Genomic DNA, 20,435 nt, shown 5'->3' with positions numbered 1-20,435 from the left:
TTTTGGGTAAAGTCTTTAGGGTTTTCTCTATATAGAATCATGTCATCTGAAAATAATGACAGTTTTACTTCTTCATTCCCAGTTAGGATGCCTTTTATTTCTTTTTCTTGCTTGATTGCTCTGGCTAGGACTTCCAGTACTATGTTGAATAACAGAGGTGCGAGTGGACATCTTTGCTTTATTCCTGATCTTAAAGGAAAAGCTTTCAGTTTTTTATTGTTGACTGTATTACCTGAGGGTTTATCACATGTGGCTTTTATTATGTTTAGGTACTTTCCTTCTATACCTATTTTATTGAGTGTTTTAATCATAAATATATCTTGTCAAATGCTTTTTCCTGCATCTATTGATGAGATCATATGATTTTTATCTTTTATTTTGTTAATGTGGTGTATGACATTAATTGGTTTGCTTGTGTTGAATCATCCTTGTATCCCTGGAATGAACACTTGATCATGATGTATTATCTTTTTGATGTATTATTGTATTTAATTTGCTAATATTTTGTTGAAGCTTTTTGCATCTATGTTCATCAGATAATGGCCTGTAATACATTTTTTGTGTGTGTTGTCCTTGCCTGGTTTTGGTGTCAGTGTATTGTTGGCCTCATAAAAGTAGGATGTATTTCCTCTTCTTCAATATTTTGGAAGAGTATGTGGCTGAAACAACTTTGCAGATAGAGGGAGTTTCTTCTGCCCACATAGTTGGCATCATGAATAGGATACCTCACTGGCTGGGCACTGCTTATGCTGAAGCTCCTGCAGTAGAAAGATCCTGAGACTTCTAGAATGAGCAGACAAAGGTTAAAATTCTTGCCTGGGCACACTCCTGTGCATATAAAATATCTTTATATGCAGAGTTTGGTCATGTACTCTTCCAAAAAAATTTAGATTAGCAGGAGAAAACTTGGAGTCATGTACCATCTAAATTGCTATATTTATTTTGGTTATTTTTTTGATTGGATTTAAAGTTTCATACTTTAAAATTAACCTGTCCCTACTATAAACAATGAAATCTCAAGCTTGTGCTAGATACATCTTTCTAATACATTTTCATTTTAAGTTTTACATTTTGGTATTTGTCCTTCAACCATGACTGGTGTGTGTTCCACACTTAACCAATACTATAGGTCCTCCATAATTTGACCTTCACCTAGCTTTTTAGACTTATCTTCACCCACATCTCACCTTGTTTTCATTTCAGCAAGGGCTATGAGCACTTGACCTAAGCTCCGCCAACAGAGGCACCCATCCTAAACTTTGATTTGAAATTCAAGGAGAAGGGGAAGCGAAGAACTCATTTTGTGATGGGCACTGATGGCAGCAGCAGAGCAGTAGCTTCTGTCCAGTGTCATGGGGATCAGCCATGTAAGCTGCTAGTGCCTTTCTCTAATAATGGAGGCGACAGGCAACAGTATCATTACTGTTCCGTCCTGCAATGTGATCGTTGGGGCCATTATTTCTGCCAGTCTGGCCTTTAAACCGGATTTGGGCCCTCTTAATTAAAGATTCTGTGAATTACACACACACACACATACACACACACACACACACACACACACACACTTCTATGAATTATACAAATTGAGCAGATGCTTTTCTGCTGGAATTAGCCAGAACAGGTTTCAGTCGTCTGAAACTTAAAGAACCTGATTGATGATAAAACAGTTTACAAATTCCATTGAGAAACAAACTTTTAGAGATAGAAGCAAAAATTTGGAGATAGAAAGATGCCTGGAGTGTTCAAGGACCAAAAAGCTATTTTTGGGCTCTAGCCAGTGGTTCCACGTGGGAAGAGGAGGGCTTTCTACTCTTCGCTTTTTCAAGAAATGCCAGAAATCTAAATTTTAAAAAAATTATTTTTATTTCTTCATTTTAGAGAAGAGAGATAGAGAGAAAGAAAGAGAGCAGGGGAGGAGGAACAGGAAGCATCAACTCCCATATGTGCCTTGACTGGGCAAGCCCAGGGTTTTGAACCAGCAACCTCAGCGTTTCCAGGTTGATGCTTGATCCACGGCACCACCACAGGTCAGGCCAGAAATCTAGATTTTAATGGGAAATTTGAATTATTTAAAAAAAAAAGTGATACATCCACACAATGGAATATTATTGAGCCATAAAAAGGAATGAATTGCTAATTCATGCTACAACATGGATGAACCTTGAAAAAGCATTATACTAAGTGAAAGAGGCAGACACAAAAGGCCACATATTGTATGATTCTGTTACATGAAATGTCCAGAACAGGCAAATCCTTAGAAAGAGAAAGTAGATCAGTGGTTCCCAGGTCCTGGGGGGAGAGGGGAATGGGGAGTGACTGCTAATGGGTACTACTTTCTGTAGGGAGTATGATGAAGCTTTCCCGGAAGTAGTAATGTGCTGGCGCCTCACAAAAGCATAGACTACCAATGATGAGCCTGAATATAGGCAGATGTATTATTGGAACTTGAAAAATTTAAGTATAACTATATCCTTCCTGCTTATAAAAGCAGCAAATAATTGAACGCACCTCTTTTATTTCAAAGTTGTTATATATCTAACATTTACCATGTTCTAGACACTGTGCTAAGTTCTTACTATTTTGTCATTCTTAATCTGTTAAAAGCAAATTATGATACCCATTAGGATGGCTAACATAAAAAAAGAATTAACATGTTGGAAGGAAGTGGAGATACTGGAACACGTGCACCTGGTGGGAATGTAAAGTGATATAGGCACTGTGGAAAACAGTATGATGGTTCCTCAGAAAGTGAAAAATATGATCCAGCAACTCCATTCTGGGCATATATCCAAACATTGAAAGTGAGGTCTCGAAGTGATATTTGTACAGCATTATCCATAGTAGCCAAAAGGTGGACACAACGCAAGTGTCCATTGATGGATGAGTGCTTGAGCAAAATATGGTACATACATAACAATGGAATATTATTCAGCCTTAAAAAGGGAAGGAAATTCTGATATATGCTATAATATATGCTTGAAAACATTGTGCTAAAGGAAATACACCAGTCTCAAAAAGACACACGTACATTTACAAGGCACCTAAAATAGTTAAATTCCCAGAGACAGAAAGTAGAACGGTGTTTCCAGGGACTGGGGAGAGAAGGAATGGAGAGATATTATTCAATGGATACAAAATTTCAGTTTTGCAAGATGAAAAGAGTTCTGGATATGGATGGTGTTGAGAGTTACAGCACAATGATGAATGAATGTACTTAATACCACTTAAAAATAGTTTAAGATGATTATTTTTATGTGTATTTTACCACAATTGAAAATATAAAAGGGAACATTTAAAAGTAAATTAAGATAGCCTGACTGGTGGTGGCGCAGTGGAAGAGCGTTGACCTGGGATGCTGAGGTCCAAGATTTGAAACCCCAAGTTCGCCTGCTTGAGCATGGGCTCATCTGGCTTGAGTGTGGGGTCTCCAGCTTGAGCATGGGATCTTCAACAGGATCCCATGGTCACTGGGTTGAGCCTAAGGTCTCTGGCTTGAGCAAGAGATCATCGGCTCGGCTGGTGAACAATTAAAGTGTCACAACTACGAATTGATGCTTCTCATCTTTTGCCCTTCCTGTCTGTCTGTCTGCCTCTTTCTCTTTCTGTGTGTCTCTTCTCTTGCTTAAAAAAAAAAAAAAAAAAAGGCACACTCCCAGCTAAAACTCCTGCCTCTCTAGATGGGAAGAATAGATATTGGACAGGTATCACTTAGCCCACCATGTCCCTGGGCTCTAGATCCCTTGCCCTCCTGTGTTCTCCCATCCAAGTACTAACCAGGCCCGACCCTGCTTAGCTTCCGAGATCAGACGAGATCGGGCGCGTTCAGGGTGGTATGGCCGTAGACCCTCCTGTGTTCTGAGGGTCCTTGATCCTGTAGTTGTCCCTTCTCTCCACTTGTTTCTCAGTTTCTACTAACCTGGCCCTTCGATAATTAATCTTATCTAATCTACCTGCCACCCCCTTGGCCTGTGTAATCTTCTAGATGTTATAGTTATTTTGTTTCCCTTCTGAGCCATAACTATCCTGCTTTCCCGTCTGCCTTCTTAAACTTCAACTTGCCATAGTAGTGTCCTGACCCATCACTGAAATGAAACTGGTTTTGCTGAGTTGCTACTTTCTAATATTGTAGACAACATTCACCTTATTTGAAACATAAACTATTCCTTCCTTACTGAAACTGACACCACCCTCTTCTGGTTTTAACTCTTCTGGTTCCTATACTAACTCTTCTGCTTCCTACTCCTTCCATGTTGGTGGTCCTCAGGGTTCTGTGCTTGATCCTCTGCCTTTATGTTATCTGGGTTGACACTGTCCATTTCCATGGCTTTCCAATCGCCTGTTTGCTAAGGCCTCTGAAGCTTAGTCTCCAGCACTTATTTTCCCTCCCAGCTCCACACCTGTATGCAAGCAGGCCTAGATGTATCTTCTCTTTTTATTATGGAAGCGTTCAATCATAACAGTATTAGAAGTGGGAACATGATGAATTTCATGCATCTATCACCCAGCATCAATCATCAGTACACAGCAATATTTTTCACCCTGCCTCCATACCTTTTGAAGCAAACGAGATATCATAGTTTTGTCTGCAAATATTTTATTATATATCTTTAAAATAAAAGAATTCTTTAAAACTTTTTCACAATACCATTATCACACTTAGAATAAGTTAATATCAACCCAGTGTTGAGTAAATATAATTTTTAGAAATCTCAACTGAGAAAACCTTTCCACAAAAGTAGAGGAAGAAAACATTTTATTATTGAATAAGCATTAAATCAGGCAATCTGCTAATAGGTTGCAAAGACAAATCTCACCCTTTTATATAGCCAAGCAGGTGCAAGTCGTTAGATGTTTTCAAGCTAAATAACTAGTCCTCCAGTAAGAGGATTTGATAGTACCTTTGTCACATAGAGCACTTCCTAAATTAAGGAAATTGGAATGGCCTCCTGGGTTGGTTGATTGGTTTTACCTGGAAGGGACTTTTCATATCTTAACTCAGAAGGTAGTTTTGCAAATTAGAGCAAGGCACCCACCGCCTGTGCCCACAGAAGTTAGCCTATTCTGCTCCCACAAAAAATGGGAAGTGGGGAGGGGCTAGGTATTTACATTTCAAAAAGACAGTTCCCAAATCCTTGAGGAAACATTCTTGGGTTGTGAGACTGGGAAGAGGCTCATTTAGTCATTTATAAAGGTTTACAAACATTTGAAAAGGACAGAGAAAGAAATTCTGTAAAGGAGGGAATAAGTCTATTCCTTTATTTTCTACATTTGTGTCTGCCCTTGCACCTTTTAATGTTCTCACTGCTCCTATTAACTTACACTTTTTATGTTTATTTTTTTACCATTTCCTCAGCACCCTGCATTCTCTCCTCTCTCACTCTGCAAACATGGCTTCTTTTTCTGCCTTGTCTTCTTTTCAAAACTTTCTGGCAGGAAAACCTCTCCTCCAGCAAACATTAGCAAGACAATGACCCTTCCCAAGCAGGAAGGTAATTTGCAATTTCACAGACCACATACACCTGGTGTTGCCCAGCCCCCAATGCAAGCTATTAGTGAACAAACAAAAAAATCCTATTTTACAAATTTCTTTGACCAACAGTAGTCTCCTGCTGTGCAACGAAACTAGTTTGCCCATGTAGCCCGTAAGTAAGTACAATGCTAATGGCATAAACTGAAACACTCAAATCTCTTATTTTTTTAAGTTTTCATGGGAGTGAGCATCATAAACTCAAGATGTATGTCAAGACTGCTGTAACCCGAGGGCCCCTTGTAGGTTCCTGTTATTTCCTCCTTTGTAAAGCCAGTATCCAAGGCCACCATCACAGCCGCCTCCTGGCCCATGCAGGTTCGCATTGGATTCGGACAGTCGGTAAAGAAACAATGGAGCCAAAAACTGATAGGCCATTTTCTTTAATTCTAGCTTGCACCCGGCGGGCAAGTAAAAATACACACTGGGCTCCAAAACCCACTCACATTCAGTGCTCACAAAGCCACTGACTTATCTGAGTTTCCTAGAATCAAAGGTTTCTTGCTCACCAGACTTATTCACCTCAGTTCCCCATCTCCTTCCTTATCCCAGATACAAACTCTGCACAAACTGGCCTCTCACTCAGCACTCCGCCATCTTGGCTGCTTCTCCTGGCCTATTCCACGTGGCCTCCTTCTGCTCTCTGCTCTGCTCTCTCCTCTAATGATAATTTCAGGAACCAAGAGCGTAAGCTCCTGTTCTGCCCCCATTTTATAGTGTAGAAATCCAAACCCTTAATCCAGGGGTCTCAAACTCGCGGCCCGCCGAACAATTTTGTGTTGCCCGCAGACCTGCTAATCCAATATACAAAATAGGGAAGTCTCTAACACAAAGTCACTTCTCTGAGGCATGATTGGATTGTACCACCCCACATCAAAACCGGTGGGAAAGGCTTAATCCCAAAACCAAGCCCCAGGCTACAGGGATTCTGCCTGCCTTTAGCCCACTCCCAACACACATTAATATCACTTGGGCAACAGCCTCCTCATGGGCAGCGTCATATTTAACAAAGTGAGCATAATATACTCTATCTGCCCAACATCCTTCCTTGCAGTTTATTTGTAGAAGAAACTAGGTCATGGGTCTGCGGACTGTCTCAGTTTGGATTTTGCAGATTGCATCCTGTAAAGCCAATAGCCCCACCCACCATCAGAGCAGCCTGGCCCATGCAGGTTCGCATTAGATTCAGACAGACAACAGACGGTAATGAAACAATGGAGCCAAGAACTGGTGGGCCATCATCTTTAATCCTAGCTTGCACCAGGTGGGCAAGTAAAAACACACACTGTGCTCCAAAACCCACTCACATTCAGTGCTCACAAAGCTACTGACTTATCCGAGTTTCCTAGAATCAAAGGTTTCTAGCTCATCAGCCTTATTCACCTCTGTTCCCCATCTCCTTCTATCTGCACAAATTCTGTACAAACTGGCTTCTCCTTCCACACTCCACCATCTTGGTTGCCTCTCCTCTCCTCCATGTGGGCTTTATCTGCTCTCCTCTCTGCTCTCCTCCTAGAACATAATCCCTCTTCCCTGGAACAACAGGTTTCTTTTAAAACCTTTTGGCGCGAAAGCCCTCTCCCAACACACATTAATATAATCATGGCCATCCCAAGCAAGAATATTATCACCTGGCTGACGGGCTTCCACGTGAGCAACACCATCTTTAACAAAGTGAGCAGTGTGTGTGTGTGTGTGTGTGTGTGTGTGTGTGTGTATATATATATATATATTTTTTTTTTTTTTTGTATTTTTCTGAAGCTGGAAACGGGGAGAGACAGTCAGGCAGACTCCCGCATGCGCCCGACCAGGATCCACCCGGCATGCCCACCAGGGGGCGACGCTCTGCCCACCAGGGGGCGATGCTCTGCCCCTCCGGGGCGTCGCTCTGTTGCGACCAGAGCCACTCTAGCACCTGGGGCAGAGGCCAAGAGCCATCCCCAGCGCCCAGGCCATCTTTGCTCCAATGGAGTCTCGGCTGTGGGAGGGGAAGAGAGAGACAGAGAGAAAGGAGAGGGGGAGGGGTGGAGAAGCAGATGGGCGCTTCTCCTGTGTGCCCTGGCCGGGAATCAAACCCGGGACTTCTGCACACCAGGCCGACGCTCTACCACTGAGCCAACCGGCCAGGGCCAAGAGCATAATAACATATATATTTTATCTGCCCCATGTCATCCTATGACATGTGTTTTTCTTATTTTTTTTTTATTTTTTTAAAAATTTATTTATTTTTAGAGAGGAGAGACAGAGACAGAGAGACAGAGAGAGGAGAGGCCGAGAGAGAGAAGGGGGAGGAGCTGGAAGCATCAACTCCCATATGTGCCTTGACCAGGCAAGCCCAGGGTTTCGAACCGGCGACCTCAGCATTTCCAGGTCGGCGCTTTATCCACTGCGCCACCACAGGTCAGGCCTATGACATGTTTTTTGTCCTCTGTATATCCTGTAAATTGGTAATTGGATCAAGATCAGATTTACGTTCAATTTCTTTTTCTGGCAATTCTGCTTGATAGACTGCGTATATACTTTCATCAGAAGTGATGTTATCAGCCATTAAATATTGCCTAGAATTGAGTCAATAACTTGTTTCTGTTTGCTGCAAAGTTAGCTCTTGGTTCTTGAGTCTGGCAAAGAAAGAATTCAGAGCCAAGCTAGCACAAGAGAAAGTTTATTGGCCCTGGCCGGTTGGCTCAGTGGTAGAGTGTCGGCCTGGTGTGCGGAAGTCCCGGGTTCGATTCCCGGCCAGGGCACACAGGAGAGGTGCCCATCTGCTTCTCCACCCCTCCCCCTCTCCTTCCTTTCTGTCTCTCTCTTCCCCTACCACAGCCGAGGCTCCATTGGAGCAAAAAATGGCCCAGGCACTGGGGATGGCTCCTTGGCCTCTGCCCCAGGCGCTAGAGTGGCTCTGGTCACGACAGAGCGACGCCCTGGATGGGCAGAGCATTGCCCCCTGGTGGGCGTGCCGGGTGGATCTCAGTCGGGCGTGTGCGGGAGTCTGTCTGACTGCCTCCCTGTTTCCAGCTTCAGAAAAATACAAAAAAAAAAAAAAAGAGGAAGTTTATTTAGAATGCAAAATGAAAATATATTCAAAGAGAAAAATTAAGTGGCTGCTCAAAGGCTGCCTTTTAGAAAGTTAGAAAGGCAAACCCTGGCTGGCTCAGTGGTAGAGCATCGGCCCAGTGCATGGATGTCCTGGGTTCGATTTCTGGTCAGGGCACACGGGAGAGGTGCCCATCTGCTTCTCTACCCCTCCCCTTCTCACTTCTCTCTCTCTCTCTTCTCCTCCTGCAGCCATGTCTCGATTGGAGCGAGTTGGCCCTGGGTGCTCTGGATAGCTCCATGGCCTCTGCCTCAGGTGCTAAAAAGAGCTTAGTTGCTGAGCAATGGAGCAACCCCCAGATGGGCAGAGCATTGCCCCCTAGTGGGCTTGCTGGGTGGATCTCAGTTGGGGCACATATGTCTCTGCCTTCCCTCCTCTCACTGAATAAAATAAAAAGGACGTCACAGAGGCAGAAGAAGTGAGCTAGTTGGGCTGTATGGACTCAACAAATAAGTTATCAAATCAAAAGAAGGGCCCTTGGAGGCAGGGTCAGAAGTGTAGCCGGGGATGAGCTGCTGCTGCCTGCTGCTCCCCTGGTTGCGTGTCTTGTGGGAATTCTTAGAGCTTAGAAAGAAAGCAAAGATACACACCTGAAGAAAGAAGGCGTGGAAGTGATCTAAAGAGAGAGCATGCACTGGGTCCTTTGTGTTAAGGGATTTTGGCTGTTTACTAAAGGCAGGAATTTTAGGGGTGGTCTCAATAGAATATTAACCAACTTTCCAACTGTGTCCTTTAATATGCTGATTAATCAAAATGAGCACATAGGGTCAGGAAATTGGTCTCTACTGATTGGCTGGTGCTAGGGCAGGGGGTCATTGGTCATTATATCTGGTCCTAAGGCCAGCCATGGTATCACTTTGTCTGGTTTTGCTGCTTTTATAGGCCTTGAGCTGAAATACAGCTGAAGCCTAGATGTTAGCTCTAGTTTGACCAAATCTCTGTCACTGTAGTCAACAGATGTTGTGAGGCTTTGCTCCTAAGATTATTTTATGCTAATCAGAACCCCATTGTCCTGAAGGCTTAATGCTTAAAGGACTGGTTGTGTAAGGGAAATGGAGGCAGGTGAGTCAGGGTGCTGGATGAAGTAGTTTGAATCAGCTATATGTCTCAGTTTCCCCGTTCCACTTGCCCAGGAATTTTCCTCGCTTCTCACTATTCTGCCTCATTTCCGTGTTTGTTTTGTTTTTGTGACAGAGATAGGGAGACAGAGAGAGGGACAGATAGGGACAAACAGGAAAGGAGAGAGAGAAGAGAAGCAACAATTCTTCATTGTTGTTCATTGATTGCTTTCTAATATATGCCTTGACCGGGGGCTACAGCAGAGTGAGTGACCCCTTGCTCAAGCCAGTGACCTTGTGTCCAAGCTGGTGAGCTTTTTGCTCAAGCCAGATGAGCCCACGCTCAAGCTGGCAACCTTGGGGTTTCAAACCTGGGTCCTCCACGTCCCAGTCCAACGCTCTATCCACTGCGCCACCACCTGGTCACGCTCCATGTATTTTCAACAGGATAGTCAGGCACCCCAATGCTAACATAGTCAAAACTCAATTTATAATCTCCACTCCTTTCCCCTGTGTCTTCCTTAAAATTTGTCAGTTGCAGAACCAGAAAGCTGGAGGGCAGACCCATTATCTCTCCTCCTATCCCCTTTAAGTGCTGCTGGAATCTGTCAGTTCCCTCCCACTGCCCTCTGTGGAGCTGCTCTTCTCCCGGCCTGTTCCTTTTCCACAGGACACCAGGTCTCTAGATTCATAGTGCAGACTTGATTTGCCACTTCCTAACTTGAAAACCTTATTGATTCTCTAGTGCTGTTAAGACTTGGACCCTGATTCTCTAGTGCTGTTAAGACTTGGACCCTGCCCCCTCCTCTTGCTTCATCTCTGCACAGTCCTCCTGAATGACCTCTGGGCAACAGAGATTGGATTGTTCTGGGAGGGCTGAAGATATGCGCCTATTCTGCTTGGTAAGCCTTTCCCATTGAGTCCTGGCTAAAATCTTCAAGATTCAGATGTTGCCTCTTCTGAGAAGTTGCCCTGGGTCTTCCTGGCTCTGAGTCAGCACCTGCCTTTGTTCTCACCACACCCTGTGCACAGCTGCATCATAGCAGTTAGCACAGAATGTGCTTTCCCTGTCTGTCTGCTGACCAGGCTGTGAGCTCTTTGAAAGCTGCAAGCCATACCTTCTCTCTCTATCCCTAGGGCTTAGCAGAGTGCCAGGCACACAGTAAGTACACAGCTTTTGTGAAGAAAGAGGGCAAAGCATCTGAAAGGGTAGCAGATATTGCCACCTAAAAATGCCTCTTTGGGGTGTTGATTATTTTAGGCTGGTTAATTTTTTTTAAACTTTTTTTTTTTTTTTCTGAAGCTGGAAACGGGGAGAGACAGTCAGACAGACTCCCGCACGCGCCCGACCGGGATCCACCCGGCTCGCCCACCAGGGGGCGATGCTCTACCCCTCTGGGGCTTCGCTCTGTTGCAACCAGAGCCACTCTAGTGCCTGGGGCAGAGGCCAAGGAGCCATCCCCAGTGCCCGGGCCATCTTTGCTCCAATGTAGCCTCGCTACGGGAGGGGAAGAGAGAGACAGAGAGGAAGGAGAGGGGGAGGGGTGGAGAAGCAAATGGGCGCTTCTCCTGTGTGCCCTGGCCGGGAATCGAACCCAGGACTTCTGCACGCCAGGCTGACACTCTACCACTGAGCCAACCGGCCAGGGCTAGGCTGGTTAATTTTAAGGAATGACAGGCATGGGAGAAGCCAAATAGAAGTTACCCTCAGTAAAAGCACATTTATGTTTGTAAGGGAAATCTCCATTTGTAAGCGTGTCTCCCTCACTGTAGCAGGCCTTCACCCACCATGAATGCAAAAGGTAGGGACTTAAATCCTCGTAACAATCTTACCCTTGTTTACTGTGGTTTACCTGGTAAGCTCCTATAACTGACTCTGCATCCCCCAACGTCTTTTGTCTTTAGCTAAAGATAGTCTTTAAAGTGGTGGAACTAAGTGGTCCTGGGTCTCTACCGTGTATACTGGAGGTATGCATGTGGTTACATTTTGTTTTTCTCCTGTTAATCTATCATGTCAATTTGATTATTAGACCAGTCAGAAGAGCCTTGAAGGGCAGAAAAAATTTTTCTTCTCCAACACATTGTGTTTTTCTCCTATAACTTCAGTTGACATAAGAACATTCAAATCTGTAGGGAAAAAAATTTTATTGATTGATTTTCAGAGAGCGCAAGAGAGAGAGAAACATCGATTTGTTGTTTTACTTATTAATGCATTCACTGGTTGATTCTTGTATGTGCCCTGAGTGGGAATCAAACTCTCAACCTTGGTGTATTGGGATGATGCTGTAACCAACTGAGCTACCCAGCCAGGGCCAGAAAAAAAAAATTTTATTTATTGATTTTAGAGAGAGAGGAAGGGAGAGGTCAGGAACGTTGGTCTGTTCCTGTATGTGCCCTGACTGGGGACTAAACTCACAACCTCTGTGTTTCAGATTTACATTCTAACCAACCAAGCTATAAGGACAAGGCCAGAACATTTTTATAAGAGTCGTTTGAGTTTGAGTTATGGGGGAGTGTAAAGCCAGTGGCCAGGGTCACCATGACAGCAGCCTGGCCCATGCAGGTTCGCATTGGATTCGGACAGTCGGTAAAGAAACAACGGAGCCAAAAACTGGTGGGCCATCATCTTTAATCCTAGCTTGCACCCAGTGGGCAAGTAAAAACACACACTGGGCTCCAAAACCCAGTCACATTCAGTGCTCACAAAGCTACTGACTTTTCCGAGTTTCCTAGGATCAAAGGTTTCTAGCTCACCAGACTTATTCACCTCTGTTCCCCATCTCCTTCCTTCTCCCTGCACAAACTCTGCACAAACTGGCTGCTCACTCAACACTCCGCCATCTTGGCTGCTTCTCCTGGCCTCCTCCACAAGGCCTTTCTCTGCTCTGTGCTCTCTCTTCTAATGTTAATCTCAGGAACTAAGAGAGCAAGCTCCCGGTCTGTCCCCATTTTATAGTATAGAAATCAAAACCTTTAATCCAATATACAAAATACGGAAGTCTCTAATACAAAGTCACTTATCTGGGGCATGATGGGATTGTACCACCCCACATCAAAAAGGGTGGGACAGGCTTAGTCCTAAAACCAAGCCCCAGGCTATAAGGGTCCTGCCTGCCCACAGCCCGCCCCCAACACACATTAATATCACCTGGGCAACAGGCCTCTATGTGGGCAGCGCCATCTTTAACAAAGTGAGTATAATATATTTTATCTACCCAACAGGGAGGAAGAAACTTTCCTCAAGGTTCTTTCAACTGATCTAATAATCAGATAGACATGAGACAGATTAGCAAGAGAAAACAAACTAAATTTAATTACATGCATATCTATGGGAACCCCACCTACAGGAGAGGTTCAAAGATCATATACAAGACATTCCGAGCTAGGGATGAGGTAGGGCACCGTGAGGGCCTCAAAGGGAGCCGATGTTTAGTAAATAGAAGTTTGCCCTCCCTAATAGGTGAAAAGAGGTTATCTTTTATAGGCAGGGCCCCTAATTTAAGTCCTAGGTAGTTAAGGGAAGGACAGAGCCTTCTCTTGAGTACAGCTAAAGTTAACTTTAGCTCAGAATCTACATACTACTGAGTCACATCTCAGGGTGGCAGTTCTGAACCCCCACAGAGCCAGAGGATCCACCTGCAAGCAAGATCTCAACAGACCGAGAAAATGCTCCTGAAAATGACAGTTTTGCGATTTCTTTTATATATTTGAAATTAAGGAGGGAATTTAATGAAGATTACACGAAGGAGGATTACACAAAGGTGGGAGAAAGCAAGGCAGGGATTGCCCCTAAGGGGTCTGAAAAAGGATTACGTTGACAAACAATGGATAGAGCATTCTTTTTTTTTTTTTTTACAGAGACAGAGAGTCAGAGAGAGGGATAGATAGGGACAGACAGGAATGGAGAGAGATGAGAAGCATCAATCATTAGTTTTTTGTTGCAACACCTTAGTTGTTAATTGTTTTCTCATATGTGCCTTGACCCTGGGGCCACAGCAGACCAGGTAACCCCTTGCTCAAGCCAGTGACCTTGAGTCCAAGCTGGTGAGCTTTGCTCAAACCAGATGAGCCCGCGCTCAAGCTGGCGACCTTGGGGTCTCGAACCTGGGTCCTTGGCATCCCAGTCCGATGCTCTATTCACTGCGCCACCACCTGGTCAGGCTGGACAGAGCATTCTTAAGGCATAAACCTTTTACTAAAGAAGTCATATGCATGGGGTGTGACTACCCACCAATGACCTGCCGAGTTAGTAATTTACTTTCAAAGTAAATTACACAGTAAGTACACAGTTTTTGTTAAGAAAGAGGGCAAAGCATCTGAAGGGGTAGCAGATATTGCCACCTAAAAATGCCTCTTTGGGGTGTTATTTTAGGCTGGTTAATTTCAGTCACTGGACTTGTCAGATTTGTTAGAGCCTCTTTTTCATCCACACTCCATTCACTGACCCATGAGATTTTCCTAGATCACTACTTCCTTCCTCTTAAAAGTGATTTGCTCCCTAGAAGCCATCTGGTCTCCCAGATTTTTTTTTTTTTTTTTTTTTGTATTTTTCTGAAGCTGGAAACGGGGAGAGACAGTCAGACAAACTCCCGCATGCGCCCGACCAGGATCCACCCAGCATGCCCACCAGGGAGCGACGCTCTGCCCACCAGGGGGCGATGTTCTGCCCCTCCGGGGCGTCGCTCTGGCGCGACCAGAGCCACTCTAGCGCCTGGGGCAGAGGCCAAGGAGCCATCCCCAGTGCCCGGGCCATCTTTGCTCCAATGGAGCCTTGGCTGCGGGAGGGGAAGAGAGAGACAGAGAGGAAGGGAGGGCTGGAGAAGAAGATAGGTGCTTCTCCTATGTGCCCTGGCCGGGAATTGAACCCCGGGTCCCCCGCATGCCAGGCCGACGCTCTACCGCTGAGCCAACCGGCCAGGGCTGGTCTCCCAGATTTTTAATAATGTATGGCTCAAAGAATAACTCTCACAAGGTGTTTGGTTACCAGATAATGATGTTAGTAGGGGTTAATGGCCAGTTTTTGCCCCCCCTTTTTTATTGCAGAGACAGTCAGAGGGAGGGACAGATAGGGACGACAGACAGGAAGGGAGAGAGATGAGAAACATTAATTCTTCGTTGCGATTCCTTAGTTGTTCATTGATTGATTTCTCATATGTGCCTTGACCAGGGGCTACAGCAAACAGAGTGAGCCCTTGCTCAAGCCAGTGACCTTGGGCTCAAGCTGGTGAGCTTTTTGCTCAACCACATGAGCCCGCACTCAAGCTGGCGACCTCAGGGTCTCGAACCTGGGTCCTCCACATCCCAGTCCGATGCTCTATCCACTGTGCCACCGCCTGGTCAGGCTGCCCCCTTTTTGAGATATAATTGTTTTTGAACCAGGACCTGATGATGACCGTTTCAGGTGAGGCTGACTTCTAGTTACTTAGTGTGTTGCATTATTCCTTCAGTATCCAAAATAGCACATTTCAGAGGCCCAGTTACTGTGGTTGGTTTAAATAATTTAATCCTTGAATAAATTTACTCTCTATTTAATGCTCTTGGTAGTGAGTGTGTGTTAATATAATAAGTGTGGTAATGCTCAGATTTTAAAAGAAGGATGAAATCTTCCTGGCTCCCTCTCTCACCTGTAGAGGCCAGAACCTGAATAGGAAGAGAAGTAGAAAACACCTTCCTGTGTGACCCAAGAATTGAGCCACAGCAGGGTGCAACACAGTGGTTGGCAGGGTTTAGGGTGTTCCAAGATTTAACTGGGTGTTGACATAGCTGTAGTGTTTTTGTTTGTTTGTTTTTAGTTTAAGCCAAACTGATGACAACTGCCAGGAAACAAGATCTCAAATGCTATGGAAAACAAATTTTGCAATTTCCTTTATCATTTGGAATTTAGAAGAGAATATAAGTAAGATTGCATTAAGGTGGGAGAAAGCTGTGTGTGTGTGTGTGGTGGGGCGGGTCCTCTATGATTGGATTACAGGATAGTTAAAAAAGAGGTCTGGAAGAAAGGATTACTCTGTCATTTCAAAAGTGTGTATGTAAACCCAGATGCACAAGAACAATGGACAGGGCTTGCCTGAGGCAAAGATAAACCTTTCATAGGCTTGGGCAGTGACTACCCACCATAATCTGGCCACAATTCCCTCTTTGGGTCATAAATCAATCGGAAGGATGCATCAGTGACCCACCTCTGGGTCGGACAGTGTTGCCTCACATCGCTAGGAAGGCTTATTCCTAGGAAGCCTCAGTGTCCACATCATCTTGTTGCATTTTCCCAAAAGGGAAGGGCGGGTAAGTGCAAGGCAGTCAGGTCTCGTGGCCTTCATTGCAAAAGTACTGTAGATCATTTCTACCGTGATCTAAGTTTTGTCACCCTTCTCATTTTTCTGTCTTTTCCATCTAGTACAACATTTACATAAGACATAACAGGAGGATTAAAAGTTATTATACATGTTTAGTAATCATTAACAGTTGGAATATATAGAAAAATCCAAAGAACAAGTATATCTTTTTTTTTTTTTAATTTTCCATTGATTTGAGAGAGAGAGAGAGAAAAAAAGCATCAACTCATCGTTCACTAAGCTGCTCCATTTAGTTGTGCATTCACTGATAGCTTCTTGGTATGTGCCCTGAACATGGATCAAACTTGCGACTTCTGGCACACTGGGTCAATGCTTTATGTACTGAGCCTCCCAGCCAGGGTCCAGGTATAGTTATGTTATAGCTAATATCATTAGCAGACAGGAAAAGATAATCAAAATAGCTGGTTTCTGAATTCAACGTCAGTTGTTAGGTATGTAGGCCTTGTGGATGTCTTGGGGTAGCTGTCTACCTCTGATGTCAGTGGCTTCTTGTCCTTGAGGAGTCTTTAGTGCCTGTTGTAGGTGGAGGCGAGTGTCAGAGTCAAGGGTGGTGTCCACTGACATTAGGCACCAGATATGGTCCCTTATAATGAGGTTGGAAAATGTTATTTTATTTATTTATTATTATTATTATTTTGTATTTTTCCAAAGCCAGAAACGGGGAGGCAGTCAGACTCCCGCATGTGCCCAACTGGGATCCACCCGGCACGCCCACCAGGGGGCGATGCTCTGCCCATCTGGGGTGTCGCTCTGTTGCGACCAGAGCCACTCCAGTGCCTGAGGCAGAGGGCACAGAGCCATCCTCAGCACCTGGGCCATCCTTGCTCCAATGGAGCCTTGGCTGCGGGAGGGGAAGAGAGAGGCAGAGAGGAAGGAGAGGGGGAGGGGTGGAGAAGCACATGGGTGCTTCTCCTGTGTGCCCTGGCCAGGAATCGAACCCAGGACTCCCGCACGCCAGGCCAACGCTCCACCACTGAGCCAACCTGCCAGGGCTGTTATTTTATTTGATATCCTTTCCTTTTCTTAAAAAAAAAGAAACTTTTTAAAAATTGATTTTAGAGAGGGGAAGGGAGAGAGAGAAAAACATGGATTCTGTTCTACTCACTTATGCATTCATTGGTTGATTTCTCTATGGGCCCTGACTGAGGATTGAACCCAAACCTTGGTGCATCAGGACAATGCTCTAACCAACTAAGCTACCTGGCCAGGGCTGGTGTTTCTTTCTATAAATACAATCTCCAGGTGGTAGCCAGTGATCTCTAAAGTCTTGGTATCCTGGGAGTTCTCTGTGAAAGCAAGCAGATACCTACTCGGCATTCTCTTAAAGTGACTTGATGAAACCTTGGCAACAGTGTAAGATGTTTCCTTTCAATAAGTTCCTTCATCTAATTCAAGTCCAGCTTAAATGCACAATGTACGAAGGAACATAAAAACCAAAAAGTGAGGTTTGCCAGGGAGCCCAGAAGAACCAAGCAGCTGTTTTGGGTTTCCCATAACCCCAACTATTTGTTTAATTTATCACCATTGTTTACCCATACTATTTACCCATGAAGGTTTTTTTTTTTTTTAATCGCTTATTTACAATGCTTCCCATAGACTGGGCTTGCCTGGTCAAGGCACATATGGGAGTTGATGCTTCCAGCTCCTCCCCCCCCCCCCCCCTCTCTCCTCTCTCTCCCTCTCTCTCTCCTCTCTGAAAAAAACCCAAACAAACAAACAAACAAACAAACAAAAAAAAAACCCCACAATGCTTCCCATGGAATTTAACATTAAAAAAAAATCTTTTGAGGTGTACCAGAGGCCCTTCTGGAAATACCACAAAGTTATTCCTACAGATATTGATATTTTAACCCTTGAAACCTCAATTTCTATTGAAAACTAAGAAGTAAGCAATTAGCATTCTTTACGTTGGACAATTTATGAAGACATGAAACCTCTGGAAACATGTTTCATAGACATCAACATTAATTTTTTTTTTTTTTTTTGACAGAGACAGAGAGAGTCAGAGAGAGGGATAAATAGGGTCAGACAGGAAGGGTGAGAGATGAGAAGCATCAATTTTCTGTTGTGGCTCCTTAGTTGTTCATTGATTGCTTTCTCATATGTGCCTTGACGGGGGGGGGGGGGGGGGCTACAGCAGACCGAGTGACTCCTTGTTCAAGCCAGTGACCTTGGGTCCAAGCTGGTGAGCTTTGCTCAAACCAGATGAGCCCGCACTCAAGCTGGCGACCTCGGGGTCTCGAACCTGGGTCCTCCACATCCCAGTCCGATGCTCTGTCCACTGTGCCACCACCCAGTCAGGCTCAACATTAATTATTAACATGGACTTATGTTTGTTAAACCTGGGTAAAATACTATATATTATACTTAATATAAATAACTCAAAAGATATATCTGTTCTACTTAAACCAACAAACTTTAACTTATTTACTATGGATTAACCTTAGATCACATGAACTTGAAAAGCATTTGAGTTAGTTTCTACATTTCTGAGAATTTTAGAATATTGAATCCTTACAACCACGAGGAGAAACTTCGGTTTATAAAAATTTGGGTCTAGATCTTGTTTTGGCAGTTGGGATAAGACGACAAAAAAAGAAGCAAAAAAATATGAGATGAGTTTTATCTGTCCTTGACAAGTCAAGCAAGTTTCAAATGACCTTCCCACTTTTAAAGTAAGGACAGCTGTTTTCAATACCTCAAAAGAATTGGGTTGCCACCTAAATGACATCATAGGTTGATCCATTTATTTAAATCTTTTTAAAGCTTTGGTTTATTAAAGCCAATTTGGTGACATATTGGGAAGCAATTAAATATGCTTTCCATTCATTCTGCCTAATTTTATAGCTGGGTTTTTCTATGTAGTTGTGTGTTCAAAAAATTAATTTGGAAGTATCAAAGAATCCTCATTTTGGCAATCTCCCTGCAGGAGTATGAATGGGAGGCTGACTAAGGTTAGGCTCTTTGGCCTCGGAGGCATGATTTCCTACATTAATTTGTTTCCTTTGAGATCTGTAGTCTGAACAAACTTCTAGAGAAATCCAGCCTTTACGTGCACGGCTCCGACTGAGCCAAACGCAGTGGATATCCCTATAGCAGTGATTTTCAACCTTTTTTGAGCCAGGGCACATTTTTTACATTTACAAAATCCTGGGGCACACCACCTACCAAAATGACACAAAATGACACTCTGTTAGAATTTATTTAAAGTTTAAATAAATTACATTTATTAAAAAAAAGTTAAATAAAAAAGGATAACCCCCTCTTATATACAGTCCTATGTAACATCCCTCATATATACAGTCCCACGTAACATCCCTTATAAATAGTCCCATGTAACATCCCCTCATATACAGTTCCATGTAACCTCATATATATAGTCCCATGTAACCTCATATATACAGTTCCATGTATCCCCTCATATATACAGTCCCGTTAATAGATACTGGAGCTTTCATCAAGGTTGTGGGTTCAAATCAATTTGGCGAATACTCTATATAGAGACTGGACAAAATCAATTTTAGAAAATGTTGGGTACTTGTGTAACATCATAAATCCTCAGAGCATCTCTACTGTCAGATTGAGAAGTTTGCTTTCTAGGTAAGGATTCTGATAAATACTAGAGTTCTCCCTTAGGTTGTGGGTTCAAATCCCATGGTCAGCTGGGTGCAGGGGCCTTGGTTCTGTCTGTTTTGGTGGTGTATATAGAGATTTGAGCTCTTTAAGAAGACCCTTGGCCCTGGCCGGTTGGCTCAGCGGTAGAGCGTCAGCCTGGCATGCGGGGGACCCGGGTTCGATTCCCGGCCAGGGCACATAGGAGAAGTGCCCATTTGCTTCCCCACTCCCACCCCCTCCTTCCTCTCTGTCTCTCTCTTCCCCTCCCGCAGCCGAGGCTCCATTGGAGCAGAGATGGCCCGGGCGCTGGGGATGGCTCCTTGGCCTCTGCCCCAGGCGCTGGAGTGGCTCTGGTCGTGGCGGGGTGATGCCCCGGAGGGGCAGAGCATCACCCCCTGGTGGGCAGAGCGTCGCCCCCTGGTGGGCGTGCCGGGTGGATCCCGGTCGGGCGCATGCGGGAATCTGTCTGACTGTCTCTCCCCGTTTTCAGCTTCAGGACAAAAAAAAAAAAAAAGAAGACCCTTTAGGAGGCCTTATACAATATAGATAACATTGTGATGCATTGTATATCACCTTCTGCGGGGACCTCTTTTAAAAAGAAAAAGGTCAAATATCTTTATATACCATCAGGATAGACATAACCAGCTGAGGCTGAGGCTTCATCTAGTGGTGGCAACATTTACCTCCAGTCCTGACTAGGATTAGAAATTGGGACCATGGGGAGGAGTAGCAGCTTCAACTACTCCCCGTGGCCACATAATGACCTTCCTGGGTGTGGATGAGAGGCG

At 44.3% G+C, this 20,435-nt stretch overlaps 1 protein-coding gene and 1 pseudogene across 1 annotated transcript in view; one reads left to right on the top strand and one right to left on the bottom strand.

Annotated features, from left to right (window-relative positions):
* The window catches only part of ARG2 (arginase 2), a 50,615-nt gene that overhangs the window by 8,293 nt on the left and 21,887 nt on the right, over positions 1-20,435 (top strand). The window lies entirely within an intron of this gene.
* On the bottom strand, positions 3,727-3,844 carry LOC136337084 (5S ribosomal RNA; annotated as a pseudogene).

This window comes from Saccopteryx bilineata, chromosome 4 (assembly GCF_036850765.1).
Source record: "Saccopteryx bilineata isolate mSacBil1 chromosome 4, mSacBil1_pri_phased_curated, whole genome shotgun sequence".
NCBI classification, from domain to species: domain Eukaryota; kingdom Metazoa; phylum Chordata; class Mammalia; order Chiroptera; family Emballonuridae; genus Saccopteryx; species Saccopteryx bilineata.
Note: the sequence above shows the minus strand (reverse complement) of the source record. Positions and strands in the feature narration are given on the sequence as shown.